We start from the raw sequence: 1439 nt of genomic DNA, 5'->3' as shown, positions 1-1439 counted from the left end.
CCTGTACCCCATACAGATCACTGGCCCCAGACAGCCCTATACCCCCCCATATGGCCCTATAACCCCCACACAGCGCTATGTGACCATACAGCCCTGTGCCACCATACACTTCCATGGTCCCATACAACACTATGGTTCCATACAGCCCTGCGTCCTCATGCAGCTCTTTACTCCCATAAACCCCATACCCCATACAGTCCCATGCAGCTCCATATCTCATACAGCCCCTACTGCACACATTCCCATAGTAGCTCTGAATCCCATATTCTGTACAGCCCTGTGCACCCCATACATCCCTATACAGCCCCATACAGCCCCGTGCTCCATGCAGTCACACACCTGGTTCCCAAATCAATCCATGAGTTTGGTGGCTGCCCCGCACTGCTATTTGCTGGTGAGCACAGGACTGCATGCTGACACACAGCCACAGATCCATGCGAGGACGTGCACAGAAAGCAGAGCCTCTCATCTGAAAGGGGGATTAGAAAGTGGGATGGGATGGGATGGGATGAGATGGGATGGGATGGGATGGGATGGGATGGGATGGGATGGGATGGGATGGGATGGAGTGGAGTGGAGTGGAGTGGAATGGAATGGAATGGAATGGAATGGAATGGAATGGAATGGGATGGAATGGAGTGGAATGGAATGGGATGGAATGGGATGGAATGGGATGGAGTGGAATGGAGTGGAATGGGATGGAATGGGGTGGAATGGAGTGGAATGGAATGGAATGGAATGGAATGGGTTGGAATGGAATGGAATGGGATGGAATGGAATGGAGTGGAGTGGAATGGAATAGAATTGAATGGAATGGGATGGAATGGGATGGGATGGAATGGAATGGAATGGAATGGGATGGAATGGAATGGAGTGGAGTGGAATGGAATAGAATTGAATGGAATGGGATGGAATGGGATGGGATGGAATGGAATGGAATGGAATGGGATGGAATGGGATGGGATGGAATAGAGTGGAGTGGAGTGGAGTGGAGTGGAGTGGAGTGGAATGGAATGGAATGGAATGGAATGGAATGGAATGGAATGGAATGGAATGGGATGGGATGGAATGGGATGGAGTGGAATGGAGTGGAATGGGATGGAATGGGGTGGAATGGAGTGGAATGGAATGGAATGGAATGGGATGGAATGGAATGGGATGGAATGGGATGGAATGGAATGGAGTGGAGTGGAATGGAATGGAATGGAATGGAATGGGATGGAATGGGATGGGATGGAATGGAATGGAGTGGAGTGGAGTGGAGTGGAGTGGAGTGGAATGGAATGGAATGGAATGGAATGGAATGGAATGGGATGGAATGGGATGGAATGGGATGGAATGGGATGGAGTGGAATGGAATCGAATGGGGTGGAATGGGGTGGAATGGGGTGGAATGGAGTGGAATGGAATGGAATGGAATGGGATGGAATGGGATGGAA

This window comes from Tetrao urogallus (assembly GCF_951394365.1).
Source record: "Tetrao urogallus genome assembly, chromosome: 1".
Classification (NCBI taxonomy): Eukaryota; Metazoa; Chordata; class Aves; order Galliformes; family Phasianidae; genus Tetrao; species Tetrao urogallus.
The sequence above is the reverse complement of the archived record's forward strand: the minus strand, read 5'-3'. Positions refer to the sequence as shown.